This window comes from Mus caroli, unplaced genomic scaffold, assembly GCF_978045245.1.
Source record: "Mus caroli unplaced genomic scaffold, Mus_caroli_1 scaffold_11, whole genome shotgun sequence".
In the NCBI taxonomy this organism is placed as follows: Eukaryota; Metazoa; Chordata; class Mammalia; order Rodentia; family Muridae; genus Mus; species Mus caroli.
In genome coordinates this window covers 109,089,569-109,097,137 of record NW_028227266.1, presented here as the reverse complement: position 1 = coordinate 109,097,137, position 7,569 = coordinate 109,089,569, and positions in this window count along the sequence as shown.

Sequence of the window (7,569 nt, the reverse complement as noted above, 5' to 3'; positions counted from 1 at the left end):
CAGGTTCATAAAGAGATGCTGTGAAGCCACACTCAAGACGCTACCCACAGTGTTAACTACATTTTTAAAATACATGAACTTTTTTTTTTTTTTTAATACATGAACTTTTAAAACACTGAGTGTCACCACTTCTTGACTTTTAAATTTTGCTTATGGACTGGGCAGGTGGCACACATCTTTAAACCCAGTATTTGGGAGACACAGCCAGGTGGATCTCTGTGAGTTCAAGGCCAGACTGGTTTTCTTTTTTTTTTTTTTTTTTTTCTTTTTTTGGTTTTTCGAGACAGGGTTTCTCTGTATAGCCCTGGCTGTCCTGGAACTCACTTTGTAGAGCAGGCTGGCCTCGAACTCAGAAATCCGCCTGCCTCTGCCTCCCGAGTGCTGGGATTAAAGGCGTGTGCCACCACGCCCGGCAGACTGGTTTTCATAGTGAGTCTCAAGCCAGCCAGAACTACATAGTAAGACCCGGTCTTTAAAAAATAAAAGTATGGTATTGTAGTGCACACCTTTAATTCCAGCACTTGGTCGGCAGAGGCAGGAGGGTATAAGCATTACAGCTCTGAGGAAAAAGGATCATAGCCATAGGGAGCCAACCAAGGAACACTGCATAAATCATCACACAAGAGATTTATTGGGAAAGACACAAGAAAAATGGCTGCCTTAATTTCTTGGGGGTAGGGGGAGCTTTCCAGGGTGGCCTGGGATTGGTGGGATTTTATGACTTCATCTTGGGCAAGCTCAGGCATTGGTGGGATTCTGTGGCCTGGTCTTGGGCTTTTTGTTTGTTTGTTTGTTTCCCCTGTAGGGTAGAGCTTGGCCAACTTCATCTCAAGGGGCTGGAAGTCTGGCTACTTGCACCTCAAGGGACTTATTTACAGAAGGTCTCTGTGAGTTCAAGACCAGCCTGGTCTATATAAGGAGTTCTAGGAAGACTACATAGTGAGTCCCTGTCTCAATAAATAAGTAAAATAAAATAAAATATGTATTTATTATATTTTATTAATTAGTATATTACATGCACACATAGCCATGACACAAGTATGGAAACCAGATATATTTGGGAGGGGTCTACTGAGCCGGCAGAATAGAGAGAAGAGGGAGGGGAGGAAGGAATAGGAGAGGAAGGAGAAGTGCAGGCCTTTATGTCAGGGACTTTATAAAGGGTACACAACTCCTGGTAACAGTAGAAATGTGTTGCGTTTGGAGGCTGGTGATGCCATGGCTGCCAGTGCTGAATGTCACTGAATGGGGCTGGGGGAGCACCTGGTCCCTAACAGTTCTCTCTTCCATGTGGGTCCCAGGATAAACGGCAGGACATCAGGCTTACGAAGCAAATACCCTTTACCCACCGGCCATCTCTTTGTCAGTCATTCTTAGCCTTTTGGATAAGATCAAGGACAAAACTTTGAAAAATTAAGACCTGACAATCCATGGCCCTCCAGCCCCTCACAGAGCTGACATCAGCATCCTCACTGTGTTTTGCCTCCAGCAGCTCACTGTGCAAAGGGACAAAAATTCCTGTTAGTGGGTATAGGTCGCCCCAGGAAGCAGCTTCAGAGAGGACCAAAAAGGCCCCACCTTTCTGCTAGTGGAAATGGCTGTTAGCTTCCCCACCATCCCATGGCTAAGGAGCCATTGTTCTCAGGTGACAAACCAGCCTGCCTCCATCTTAGGCTTAGGAGCCATCTTATTGTAAAGACAAGCTAAGCCCAGTCCTGCTTAGGATTAAATGTCTGTAACCTTAACTATAAATGGTTCTGCACTTCCTGGTCCAGGAAAAAGGCAACCATCTCTTTGTTTCAAAACGAATACTAACTATCTTGCAACTCTACCTCCGTTTCAAAAGATTATTTTGAATTTAAAAACTTCTTGTCTTACCTGCTTGAGTGCAGCATTGGTGATGGGATGTTATTTTATTGTGGTTTTAAATCACATTTTACTAATGGCTAATTATTTTTAGCATTTTTATGTGCTTAGTGTCTATCTGTCTATCTTTAGCAAAATGCTCATCCAAATCTTTGTAAAGTTTCTTTTCCCCTTTTTCTTTAATTAATTAATCAATTCATTTCTCACAGCTAGAGTTTGAGGGAAAAAAAAAAAAAAAAAACTAGGGCAGGCAAATTGCAAATCCTAGCAACTGCCAGGGGAAGGAAGCCTAAGAGAAAGCCAGGACACCGTCCCTTTTGAGTTAGGGTCTGCAAGCTGCTGTAGAAAGTATGTGTGGGCCGGGGGAGGGGAGGAGCCTTCGGAGGAAACACTGAGAAAGCCAGAGGGTCAGGGCAAACATGCTTAAGATTTGGACTGGTGTCCAAAGAAAAGATGGAAAGGGGAAAGTTACACTTTTGGAGTTGGAATTTAGAAAAGTGAGCAGGCGGGAGCTGAAGAAATGGCTCCGTGGTTAAGAACACTGGCTCTTGTTGTAGAGGGCTTGGATTCTGCCTGTAACTCCAGTCCTAGGGGAACTGTTGCTCTCTTCTGACAGCCTCAGGAATAGGAACTCACGTGGTGCAGGCATGCACGTAGGCAAAACACTCATACCTATAAAACAAAATAATAGTGGTTTTGTTTTTTAAAGACATCAAGAAAAGGCAAGTGCTCAGGTGTTAATCCCAGCACTCGTGAGGCAAAGGCAGGCAGATATCTCTGAGTTTGCAGCCAGCCTTGTCGATGGAGTGAATTCTAGGACAGCCACACAGAGAAACTCTGTCTTAACCCCTGCTCCCCACGAAAAGGGAGAAAGTAGGCTTAGTACAGCTCTGCAAACAATTGCCTGCCCTTCCAGCTCCCTCCCTCTGTCCCTTCCTTCCTTCCTTCCTTCCTTCCTTCCTTCCTTCCTTCCTTCCTTCCTTCCTTCCTTCCTTCCTCTCTTCCTCTCTTCCTTCCTCTCTTCCTTTTTATTTTTTTCCTTCTTTCTTAAGATATGGAGTCGTGCTGTGTGACCCAGGCAGGGCTTTAATTTCTGGGCTCAGGTACTTTTCCTGCTTCCACCTCCTGAGTAACTGGGCTGTCAAAGACCACACTCAGCTTGCACATTTTAGAATACAGTTATGCGAATTGTCCATAATTGTTTTAACACTAAATGTTTTATATTTCAGGTTTGGAATGTTGGCAGATACCTGTAATCCCAGCACTTGGGAGGTGGAGGCAGGGGGATCAGTACAAGGACATCCACAGCTACAGGTCTAACAAGAGACCCTGTATTTTGTCTTGTTTTGTTTTTAAAGAGAGAAAGACCGTAAAGTTCAGTAGGCAGAGGGGTGCAGAGGACCTGGGAGGATTTGGGAGCAGGGGAAATATAAGCAGAATATAATGTATATGAAATCTAATAAAGGGGCTGTAGGATGGCTCAGTGGTCAGGAGCATTTGCTGTTCTTGCTGAGGACCCAGGTTCACCCCCAGAAACACCTGGTAGGTCACAGGGCATCTGACACCCTCTTCTGGATCCCAAGGGCATCTGTAATACAACACTCAGGCATACACATAAAATAGACAAATCTTTTTAAATTTTTAATTAAAAAGTATAAGATGGCCATTAGAGGATGGCAGATTCGGTCAAATCGAGGCTTTAGGGGTAGGGATGCAGCTCATTGGTGGAGCACTCACCTGGCGTGTGTGGATGCTGGGGTTACAATCCCCAGCACTGAAGAAAAACAGTCAATGCTTTTAGACTCAGTGGTGTCTGCAGATTTCTAAGCCAAGGCTCTCCACAAGTCTGAGACACTCACATGGTCCTCAAAATTGACAAAGAAAGGAAGAATGAAGAGGCGCTTAGTGGTTAAGAGCTTCTGCCGCTCTTGCAGAGGACCCAGGGTCTCTGGGTCCTGTAGGGCTATAGAGCTAAAGAGAGGCACTTGCAGGAAAAGCACCCCACCTCCCCCAAGAAACTCATCCACCTATGAACTTCAAAAGGCAGGTTCGGGTGGGTGCCCCCCCACCCCAAATTCTGTATGCCCATCTATTCCCATGTAACATATATCAGGCCTAGCCAGAAGACTTCACCAGGGCTGCTGAACTGTGAAGAAAGACCCATCTGAGATCCTGTGGGCCCTTGGGAAAGCCCGTTTTCTTCTCAGGCCTCCCCATTTCTGTAATGTGTGGTCAGGAGGTGGACACAGATTCCGGAAGCCTTGCTCAAGTGGTCTGAGCAAGGTGAGCTGGGTGAAGAAAGTAGGTGTGGCCACAATGCTTGCATGAAGACGACAGGCCTTTTCCCCTTTCCTGATGTTCTAAACCAGTGTGTGGCCATGAGTTGTGTCATTATCCACGGGCAGAACGGCATCGCTGGGTACATTTTTAGAGGTCTTCTAACTAACCTCACCCCTGACCTGGTAGTTTTGGCACACACATCGGTGCACTATGCAACCTATAGGCACGGCCTGCAAAGTCCAGTATGTTTGACTGAGCTACTGTTTGCTGCCTGGCACCCGACAGAGGTGTGTGTGTGTGTGTGTGTGTGTGTGTGTGTGTGTGTGTAGGTGGAAAACAATCTTGAAGGCTCTGGAACCTGAAGGTCCTTTTTTTTTTTTTTTTTTTTTTAAGATTTATTTATTTATTATATGTAAGTACACTGTAGCTGTGTTCAGATACTCCAGAAGAGGGCATCAGATTTCGTTATGGATGGTTGTGAGCCACCATGTGGTTGCTGGGATTTGAACTTGCGACCTCCGGAAGAGCAGTTGGTGCTCTTAACCACTGAGCCATTTCGCCAGCCCCTGAAGGTCCTTTTATTAGTAGTTTAAATTTGCAACTGTGTTCTAGGCATAGGAGGGATAAATCCCCTGTTGTGCAGGGCGTGGTGGCGCACGCCTTTAATCCCAGCACTTGAGAGGCAGAGGCAGGCAGATTTCTGAGTTCGAGGCCAGCCTGGTCTACAAAGTGAGTTCCAGGACAGCCAGGGCTACACAGAGAAACCCTGTCTTGAAAAACCAAAAAAAAAAAAAAAAAGCCCCTGTTGTTTTCTTCCATGTGGAGATAGAAGTACAAAAGCATCCCTCATCCCCACATGAAACAGTCCTTTGAGGGGAAAAAAAAAAGGACTTTGGGTTGGTGGACTGATTAAGCGGTAAGGACCCTTCCTACCAAACCTGACAACCCAGGTTTGATCCCCAGGACCCACACAGTGGATGGGAAGAACTGAGTCTGGCAAGTTGTTCCCTGACCTCCACACATGGACCATGGTATGCGTGCCCCCTCTTCCCCATTACATAAACAAACAAATAAAGGATGTGTAGGAATTCCACTGATAAGCTAAACAAGGTAGTCCCTGCAATCTCAGCTCCTAGGAAGTGGGGGCCAGCAAGAGAACTGGAGTTAAAGGGCATCCTTTGCTACGTACCAACTTGACACTGGCCTAGCAAGACTGTCTCAAAATGAAAAACAAACAAGGGCGCTTTCTTGTCGAGTCTGCTGCTCGAGTTCCGTTCCTGGAACCCATATGGTGGAAGGAGAGAACCAACTTTCTCAAGTTGTCCATTGACCTCCACATCCAGGCTGTGATATATGCAGAGCTCACACACACACACGCACACACGCACACACGCACACACGCACACACACACAGAGACAAAGGAAACGTAATGCAAAATATAAACTGAAAAAGAAAATAAAAAGGAAGGTCGACTAGACTTATTTTGGAATCTGCTGGACTTTTTTGTGCAGGATTGGAAGCTTGTAGTCAAGGCCTGGCAATACTATGGCCTTCACGCCATCTGCTGGCCACGTGACCCTAGGTGTCAGGGCCATGTTTCTGGTTCCCCTGGATAGGCTTCCTCAAAGGTACTTGAAAATCTCCTGTGTTGGAATCTTTTCCAGGGAAAAGTGCCTAACATTCTTTAGTTTTTCGAAGGCCCAGGACCGTCTAGAAGGAAGAGGCGCAGACAGGAGCGGCTCCTGTGTTCCCTCCTGGGGCAAATCCATCTTCTTTCCTTTCTCTCTCTCTTTTTTCTTTTTTTCTTCCTTTTTGTTTTTTGTTTGTTTGTTTGTTTTTTGTTTTGAGACAGGGTTTCTCTGTGTAGCCTTGGCTGTCCTGGAACTCACTCTGTAGACCAGGCTGACCTTGAACTCAGAAATTCGCCTGCCCCTGCCTCCCAAGTGCTGGGATTAAAGGCTGCGCCACCACGCCCGGCATAATCCATCCTCTTTTTAGATGTAAGGAAAAAGCCTTTCTCCCAAGCTTCAAGAACCTGGATGATGGCTTGGAAAGGAAGCAATGCAAGGTTGGTGTCCCTGCCCCGGCTCCTGCCCTGGTCCCTGCCCCAGATCCTGCCCTAGCTCCTGCCCCAGCCCTGGCCCCCGCCCTGGCCCCGGCCCTACCCCAGCCCTGCCCCAGCTCTTGCCCCAGCTCTTGCCCCAGCTCCGGCCCCAACTCCGGCCCCAACCCCAGCCCCTGTTCTGCTTTGCCAAGTCTGAGAGGAGGAGAGTCAGGACAGTCTAACTTTGTCCTCACCCCGCCCCGCCCCCTTTCCTCTCCTGTGCCTGGGCTCTCACAATCTTAGGATGTTTTGGGAGAACACTTTCCTCTTCTCTGCCTCATTCCCTGCTCTGTAAAGATTCAGGATTTTGAGCCAAGGGAGGCATCAGGGAGAAAACTCAAAGCTTCCTGTTTGGGGTGGTTTGGATCATTTTCAGAGCTCACAGACAAGTAGGAAGGGAATTCTGGGCCAAGGAATCCTTGTGCCAATTTGATCTGTGAGGTGGTGGTACATGCCTTTTGATTACAGCTCTCGAGAGGCAGAGGCAGGTGGATCTCTGTGAGTTTGAGGCCAGGTTGGTCTACAGAGCAAGTTCCAGGACAGCCAGAACGACACAGAGACATTGTCGCCATAACAAACAAACAAACAAACAAACAAACGTAAATAAGTTTAATTTAGCTGTACTATGAAAGTAACTTAAAAAAAAGATTTATTTATGTATATGAGTACACTGTAGCTGTACTGATGGTTGTGAGTCACTATGTGGTTGCTGGGATTTGAATTCAGTGCTCTTAACTGCTAAGCCATCTCTCCAGCCCAAAGTAACTCATTCTTGACAAGGACTGTTGTTATTAACTGGATCTTAGTCATCAATCTGAAATGGCGTTTCAGTGTAGTTTGGTTTGCATTTCTCTGGTTACTGATGAGATGGGACATCTTTCACATATTTTTGACTGTCCACATAAGTTTCTATCCACATTGTATATATTCTCTCTCTCTCTCTCTCTCTCTCTCTCTCTCTCTCTCTGTGTGTGTGTGTGTGTGTCTGTGTGTGTCTCTTTCTCTGTGTTTTATCTTCTTTCTCTTCATCCTCTGTTGTTTCTTTTGAGATAGGGTTTCCTAAGCAGCCCAAGCTGGCCTCAAACCTCAGCCTTCCAAATGATGAGTTTCTGCTCTGTGTCATATCTTGGACTCATTTTTTAAAATGTTGTCTTTCTTGAGGTCAGAGATGTTCACCTGTTTCGTTCAACAACACCTAAAACATTCTGTGGGACCCCGAGGGAGGGGGGTCAAATAAAGTAGGCTGAATAAATGACCCACCTCCATCCTAGACTCTTACATTCACTTGCTGGGGGTAGTTTGGGTGGTCAACTCCCAA